This window comes from Morone saxatilis, unplaced genomic scaffold (assembly GCF_004916995.1).
Source record: "Morone saxatilis isolate NCDOM2014 unplaced genomic scaffold, NCSU_SB_2.0 Contig19, whole genome shotgun sequence".
Taxonomy (NCBI): Eukaryota; Metazoa; Chordata; class Actinopteri; family Moronidae; genus Morone; species Morone saxatilis.
This window is the reverse complement of record NW_023339751.1, coordinates 19,081,012-19,088,923: the sequence shown is the minus strand read 5'-3', so window position 1 is coordinate 19,088,923 and position 7,912 is coordinate 19,081,012.

Genomic DNA, 7,912 nt, shown 5'->3' with positions numbered 1-7,912 from the left:
CTGCTGCTTGAGTTATGTGTGTGTGTGTGTGAGACAAAGCGAGACAGCATGAGGTACACTGAGAAAAACAGCGACACAGATGGAAAACAGAGAAAGCCGGACAAAGACAGAGAGGGAAAACACAACAAGACACAGAGCATATGGAGAACCAGGTGGAAAGAAATCCTGCCTCTCCTCAGTTGTATTTCATGCCTGTGCTCTTCTTAACACCTCAACAGTTATCAAATCATCAATTAAACTGCATCCGATTTCCAGGTCTCAGTGAGGGAGAGATTCAGCAGACGTCAAACTCAATCAGCCAGCTGCTTCCAAAATGCTCACACTAGAATAAGGAAAATAATAATGTGGATAATGATAATACTACTGCTATAATACTAGTTATCATAAAAGTCATAGCTGGCTTTTACTCTCGTGTTTTCATGGTTATTTTTGTTTTAATGCCATCTTAAAGCAATTAGTTAATTTTGTTTCTTAAATATGTGTTCTTAAGTTATCATTTTAGAGCAGAAACCAAACCACCAATCACTGCAGGTCTCTGGAATTAAACACATGTTCCAGTCAGTTTAAGTCTTCACGGTTTATCTGTGAGTTAATTAGATAAGAGGGAACAGTGTGGTAGGTGAGAACAGGTGTTGGGGAAGCGACATGTACAGATTTCAGAGCCTTTAAGACAGTTTTATTTATACTGTCTTTAACACCATTGCAAAGATATGTGAAAAAAGGTGAACTGAAAGATCAAATGGAAAAACATCTACTAACAAACAAAGAAAACTTAACTGATTACACTGCTACAGCAGTATGAAAATTCCAGTGAATTAACAAAGCTTAAACTAAAATAAAACAGAAAAAACAAAGATGATGAAATTAAAATTGAACTGATCAATTTGGAGCAGAACTCTTAGGTCCCCCAAGAGATTTGCTCCACTCTAAAAGCGTGACTTTGACGGTTGCCTCTAGAAATAACAATTTCAGTAAGGACTGTGTAACAATATTAACTGAGGTCAGCTGCTTTTTTATTAAATGGTGGGTCTTTATATTAAATCAAATCTCTCTCACTTTTATTCATGTCCTTATCAAATCAACTTGAAGTTTGACTTCCATTATACTTCACATAATGTGCATGATTCCCACCACTCATAACAAAAGGAAAACACAGAAGAACTGACACATTTTCATTACATTCTTGGAAGATGATGCCGATGTGCTAAATCCCCTGAAACAGATACTTTAACACCTTTTATCTTTATTCTACACTCAATCCAAGTGAAAGAGCTTTGAATATAGATCTAAAAAATTATGAAAGTTCTGCAATATGCACTGAGGGAATTCTAGTTATTTATTCAGCAGCAATGAAACAAACCTTAAAGTCAACCGGATTCAGCTGGTGGAGCGGGCGGTGTGAAGGTTTGGTGAGTGCCGAGTCAATATGCTCTGGAAAGCATACACACTGCTGTAGTGTCTCTGAGCAAGACAATGAATCTGCTGCTGAACATGACCTTTCAATGCTATGGAGGAGGACAAGTGTAAAGAGAAATTCTGCACAGAGAGGAAAATGGACATTATTATGATTAAAGCCACTTTATGCAACTCTTTGCTTTGAACCACTGAATGCTTGACTCTAGTTATACTTGACCTCAGTCGTTCCTGTCGCTCATCTTGATGAGCTGTCTCCCTTGAAGCACCATCAGGCCTGAAACTGAAGTGACACGCAGCTGTAAAAAAGTCGCCAACGAACACAGACTACAGAGTAGCTTTAATAGAAAAGATATGTGCTAACAGTTTGAACAGCTCCTGCCTCTAATTAACATGTAGTGTAGATGTAAATGGCTACAGGCCATGTACATATAAAATGGCCAAATTATTTATTATCTTTATGTAAAACAGTTTCTTAGTCTGGCTTGACAGCTGTTCATGATTCTGCTACTATTAAATTATAGTATTTTTCACAGAAGACATTTTGACATAAAATATAGGGTAACGCAGGACCAGTGATACTAATTAAGGCTCCGTTCGAATTAGTGTAGCAGAGAATTTCCAGTGAGCCAACGTGCACAATAGCAGCGCCCTGACTCTGTTAGACCTGAATGGAACTGAACCTTAATTAGTATCAATGGTAACACCTGTGTTTACCCAACTATTTAATGGCAGAATGGCTGCTGTGAAAAAGGTCTGTTCTCTTTTTTTTCTATCACAGCAGGAAGGGAGCAAATTAGTGAAGACACAGAGCACATATGGGAGCAAGTCAGGTAAAGTTTTCACATAGTTCAGTCTGAGTAGTTTTAGCAGCCTCGTGAATCAGCACAGTCTTATCATAGTTGGCCTTTGCTGGCCATATTTCATGGTGCAAATCTGTTAACTTCCATTTCATAGTCCACTAATGGAGCAGCGCAGGCGGCTGCTCCGACTACTGATTGGTTTTGAAGTGTGTACCATATAAGTGTGTATGTGTATGTGCATGTGTGTGTGTGTGTTCTGATGTGTGAGCTGATGACAGGTAAACTTCACAAATACAGATTCCTTTGAACAAACAAAAGAAGCTAAATCACGATGAGACAGGCCGACTCCTCCGCCGGCTTGACAGAAACTGTTATTTTTGTTTTTAAAATGTAATCAAAGCTCTTGGATTGACTTTGATTGTGAAGCCAAAATTTCACAGTCATAAGCAGAATACCAAATGGCAGTGAGGAGCAGCTGCACTGTCAAATAGAAGGGCTTTGAAGAACGTTTAGACGGTTTCTTTTTTACTGATGGCAAACCAGAGGAAATCCCAGAAACTTCCTTCAGATGCTTCAGTATTTAGGGACTGGGATGCTACGATAATATAACAGTTCTTCAAGGAAAGCTTTGCTCCCTAGGAAGATTTTAGGATCAGTTGTATGGCTGTAGGTGTTTTTACATTTCTGGTCTGGTCTGCTGGTCATTTTCAAAATCAGACCTTTGAGTTTAAGTGAGTCAATTATTGTGATTGCAAGTGATGGCAAGAATATGTATAACGGTATCTTTATTAAAGGGAATTAGTGATCACTGATGAATCAACCTCATCCATAGTAGCCTAATTTTACGCATGATCCATGATGATGAAGACACATAAAAAAATAAAAATGCCTGGCAAAAAGAGCACATGGTCAGTATTTTAGTGACCCACCAAAGTTTCACAAATCATGTTTTGAGCGGTGCTCATGTCTTATTAAGAGGAGCCACGCTAACCCTGGCTCCCCTGTAGTTTGCACACTGATCTATCAAACAACAACCACACTGTAAGATACTACCAAACCCCAATTATTCCTTTCATGACTTCATGAATTTATATCATTTATCTTGTGAGAGTGAAGTTTCAGTCCCAGATGCAGTGCTTTTTGATTTTCAAAGCAAGCAACACTCAGAACTTCACAATGCAGCAAGAAACTAACTTCAGCTTTAAATCAGGTGACTAAATTGTCAGTATAAAGTATTAAAAATATTAGTGTGAAGTTTCTGTAAAAAACATTTTGTACTGAACAAAAATCAAAAGCTGCCAGGGTAATTATTCCGAATCATTTGTTTTTCTTTAAAAAAGGCTCAGCAGTAATGAATTTTTAGGCTACATGATTTGTTGTTAATGAGCTTAAACATCCAAAACACCAGTATGGTCCAGTAAAGAACCTCTAATGAAGCTCCAAAATGTGTAAGACCTTCCAAAATGAAGGACAACAAGAGGGGAAAATTATTTTTTAAAACTTGGAGGAGATCCAAGACTCCCTTTTCCATTTCCCTTATCAGTGCTTGCAAGCGACAAACTGAAATGCAACAAATGACAAATTTACAAAGGGACAGGAATACATTAGACATGCTGCCCACTGCATGGCCCAGACTAAATGCAGTCCTTTCATCCAGCCTCGCTTTGTCACCACTTCTTGATTATCATTAAATGGACATAAAGCACCCAATTTTAGCTGTTTGTTGATTATTTGATACTTTAATGTCGACGCTGTTTGGAGCCAATTTTCCATTGTTTGTGTTTGTCTCTTCCTAAGTGTTGCAAGTACATGCTGGCTTTTGACAGAATCGTTGAAAGATGGAAATAGTGTAAAAGTCCTCTTATGGGAAATAAATTGAAGGACATGGTCACACACACACACACACACACACACACACACACACAAAAAGGTACAGTGTACATGAATGCAGGCCTTGCAAACTCATACTTGCAAACTTACTGCAAATACACACGTGCACAAGTAGTAGTCAGATCCATCAGCTTGTCCAAGCCTTTTCATTATGTGAAAATAATGATAACATTAGAATCTAAATGAATAAACACATAAACAGTTCCCATCAACAGGTTGCAAATTACCATTATTATTATTTTAACATATTTCAAACAACTAGGATTCAGAGCTTCCCTATGCAAGTTTCTGGAGTGATCATGGCCTCTACTAGGACTTTCTAAGCAGGATGCTAAAACCAAAAACCAATTAACAAAACAATCCAACCACTCTAAATAAAATGCATCACTGTCTCACTTCAGCGCAAATAAAGTTTTTCTACTGACTTCTTTTCTGCAGACCTCTTTGCCCCTGCAGACAAAAGGAAAAGTTAAGTTATCTGATTTATCATGCTCTTCCTCCAAACAGACAGAGAGAGACAGACATAGAGGCAGGCGGCCAAAATTAATTTCAGCTCAGATGAAAAATTTACCACTCTACGACCTTCAGTGCAAGCAGAAACACAACAGAAAGACAATGAGAAGCACAACACACTGTCATATGTGTATATAAATTCAAGCCACAGAATAAAATACTGAGGAGGGCAGTGCTGTGAAAGGGTAGAGGTATCTGAAGGGTTGGACATTGTGGATTTTTACACAAATCTTTCCTGCAGGCAGAAATAAAATCTCATTAATTAAGTTTGGCAGTGTTTGGATGTGAAAGAATATGTGGAGAAAGATCTGCCTGGACTGCTTCAGTTCAAATTATCATCTTTTTTTCCCTTGGGACTGGAAAAAGGAACGAAACAACAGGTGTGAGATCAGTCTTTGTGGAGCTGGCCTGTGGAAGGAGTTAGAAGGAAAAAGAACAGGATGTGGATTTTGGAAAATATTAATGTGTGGTGTTGCTAAGTTGTATTTCAGTTTCTCAAATTTTATCCCCGCACTTTGAAATACTTTGCTAATATAGACTGACTTTCACTCAGCACCCCCAACTCTGACTGACTTCTAGCGTCCCTGCATGAACATATTGTTTTTGAGCATTTTTTGAAATTGAAAGATGCTCTCCTTTTTCAGTTTTTTATTTAAAGCTGCATTAATCAATAATTTTATATTAACAATGAGTCAAATCTTTTACATGTCAATGAAACTCTTGCTGCTCATAGTGACAACACCACACCCCCTCTCACCTCTGTGGAGCATTTTAGCCACTTACAAGTAATTTGTTTGGTTTTACAACCAAAAATCTCAGATAAACGCTCTGTATGCTACCTCCCATAACTAAATGGCAGAAAGACAAAGTTATTTAATCCATTACAGTTTAATTTTATTGCACTGGACACTATTTTCTTTTTTTTACTGTAATATCTTTTCATTGATATCATAATAATAATTTATGTCATGAATATGCTGTAATCATGAGACCAAGCTACAATTTATGTAATATGACAGCTAGAAAGATCATCAGCATAACAACAGTATTTTGTATTTTTCTGCTCTTGTTCAGCAATCTCTGATTCTGTTTTATAGTGGAGTTTTGTAGGTATCTGACCAACACAACCGCCTCCAGCAACAGAGGAGCAACAATAATTATTAAGAATAAGAAGTCAATGGCAGTTAAGCCCAAACATCAATGCTGCTAACAGCTCTGCCAATACAGTCAGTGGTGATTGTGCTTGTATCCAAACTGTAATGTTCCTATGTGATAGTGACAATATGATGAACCCTGTGGACTTCAGTGAGAATCTGTCTGTGTGAAGCTGTCTGCGGAGTCAGCAGGAAAACCTAACTGTAAACCAGTATCCTAAAAATATTCTTTACTTTTTGTCAGACTTTCATGCTCTCTCCTCTCCTGTCTCCCCCTGTCGTTTTAGAGCCTCTGCCTCACGCCATGCAATCAACTCATTCTCACCTGGTGTTCCATCTCCTCACCTGTACCTCATCCCCTCACCAGATCCTCAGTATATATACCAGTCCACTTTCGCTTGATCTCTGCCAGATTGTGATTCTGTGTTTTTGCTAAACTCTCCAGTATTCATAGTAGTGTTTCGGCTGGTCTGCCTGTTCTGACCCTGCTTGCCTGTTTTTGGACCTTGGATATTCTGCTTGCCCCTTTTACGATAGGTGTGACTGATCTCTCAGTTTTGACCTTGCCTGAACTCTGATAAGTAAACTGAACTTTCCTTGCACTCATTGTCATGCTTTTGGATTCTTATCTGCCAGTACTAGTGAACATTACCTCTCTTCTCCTCCATGCTCCACTCTTTCCTCTCTACAGTACATTGCTCTTAGCCCTCTATAGCAGAGTACTTGCCATCATGGTTTTAGCCGAGTAATACTCCATCAACCCTGTGAACCTGAAGCCACTGATGCACAAAGAGCTCCATTACCATGCTGTACAGTCGTTAGGTTCTCCGTTAATTTGCCACCTCCATACTCTGCTGGTTTACCACAATAAACTGCCAGCAGTAGACATTTCAAACAGCCGAGTGATTAAATGCGCACATCTTTGGTGATTGAGATGGGTCTTGTTGCAGAGGACGGATTCAAAGACCCGTATTGCTGGGCTCGGAGGCACAGGCATGCTTCAAGAAGCTGTGAAGCTTTTAGAGGATAAAAATGTTGAATTAACCCATGGGGAGCCTGAAATGTGTCGACTGAGAGAAAGCCATTTGAGGTGTTTTTAATCTAGTGTTTTGCTGCATTTAAAGAGTGAAGCTGAGCATCAATTTGGCAATCTTACCCCATGGATTTACATTTAACATTATAAGAGAGAATTGGGAGGGTAAGCTGTGGCGGTTTTAGTTATAGGTGGGACTCTCCTACAGCCCATTTGTTTAGACTAAACTGTGCATTTACAAGACTGTTACTTTTTAATGGCTGAAATCAAGTAGTAGTATACTACTACTTTTCATATTAATTGATTGAAGTCATATGTGAAGGAAAAATGCTCTGATTCAGTTTCTCAAATGTGAGGATGTGCCTGAGTAAGATGAATCTTTATGGTTTTAGTTGATTGGTTGTACAAAAAAAATTGCCATATGAAATCTTCACCTTTTGTATTGTAAGTCGTGACAGATAATTAACTGATTAATTAGAAAAAAGTAATGACTTATTAATCAGGGAGCTGCAGCCTTATTAGTTTTGTGTGTGCTGTATTGGGTCTGGTCATTCCTACAATTTCTACTCTTTCAAAAATTAACAATGAAACCTTTTAGAGAAAATAAATTGTGTAGAAATAATAATTAATTTTTATGGCTTAAGTTGACTTGTAAGTTTGTATTAAATGCCGTGTATGTTTTGGCTTTAGAACATAACCAGTACTTAACTTGAATATTCTACCAGACCCAATTTATTCACATGTATCAGGCAATTACAGTTAGTCATTACAACCTGAGAATGAAGGTCAAAGAAAGCCCTGCTGTATTTTCCCTTCCATTCAAGAAGAGAACAGTTTGCTCAGATTAACGCTGTCAGCCCTTGTCAGCAGGAGATTGCCTGAAAGGAAACAGGTGTTGTGACAGTGACAGACAAGAAGGACGTTGACGAAACAACAAAGACACAGAGCAACAACAAAGGATTGAGGCAGACGGAGAGAATCGCTACCTTGGATATGGATGGCAAGTGGGTCGGAGAGCAGAGGTTATCTCTGTCTCTGTTATAAATTCGCTTGTTCCTGATCACAGCGTCCTGAGCACGGCAGCAGAGATACGTGCTATACAGAGA